The sequence below is a fragment of the Mesitornis unicolor genome, unplaced genomic scaffold, assembly GCF_000695765.1.
Source record: "Mesitornis unicolor isolate BGI_N332 unplaced genomic scaffold, ASM69576v1 scaffold32014, whole genome shotgun sequence".
Lineage (NCBI taxonomy): Eukaryota > Metazoa > Chordata > Aves > Mesitornithiformes > Mesitornithidae > Mesitornis > Mesitornis unicolor.
Genome location: NW_010179960.1, coordinates 2,560 through 3,221, shown reverse-complemented (window position 1 = coordinate 3,221; position 662 = coordinate 2,560). Strand labels below are relative to the sequence as shown.

At 44.4% G+C, this 662-nt stretch overlaps 1 protein-coding gene across 1 annotated transcript in view; it reads right to left on the bottom strand.

Annotated features, from left to right (window-relative positions):
- The window catches only part of HDLBP (high density lipoprotein binding protein), an 18,974-nt gene extending 18,520 nt beyond the window's left edge, over positions 1–454 (bottom strand). Inside the window, exon 1 of the mRNA XM_010182958.1 lies at positions 384–454. The gene's annotated coding sequence lies outside the window, so the exon portion shown is untranslated. The remainder of the gene's footprint in view (positions 1–383) is intronic.
- Positions 455–662: the final 208 nt, after the last annotated feature.

Sequence of the window (662 nt, the reverse complement as noted above, 5' to 3'; positions counted from 1 at the left end):
GAACCGGATAGGAACTCAGGGGGGATATTTCCTCACAGCACAGCAGTCACCAAAACCAGAGATCCTCATTAAGGAGGCAGAAGATGTGCAACCTAAGAAGGTCACTGGAAAGGGGGACACCAGAAGTTGTTAAAGCATACTCTAATTAATCTATCAATTATTAATATTGTGCAATTTTTAAATGAGTATCCAAAGGTCTGGATAGTCAGTACAAGACCACTGTGTAACCCAAACAGGGCCCAGGATGCTGCCTCTTCCCAAAAAAGACTTATTTTTAAAAGGTGCCCGAACTCCTGCTGACTTAGGGATACACTCAGAATGCCACTCTGATAAGCAAGCTCAGCAATAGCAAGATCTTCAGCTCTCCCAAAATAAGAACTTACCAGCTAAATGGTCAGTAGCCAGAGAGTCCGTCCTGTAAGCTGCCCGTCTGTCAGCCTGCCAGCTTTTGCTTCAGAGGAAAAAAAGATAAATATTTATGTGACTGCTCCAAGACAACAGGAAAACACAACACCCCCGTTACTGTAACTTTCAAAAGCGCACCGCCTGTACTGCGCTTCAAACTTGCACCCTATCCAAAATGTTCTCATAGTGAGTCACATCTCACCATACTTTACCTGTCATGTTTTACTAGAGCTGCAGGCAACACCACCACCACCTAC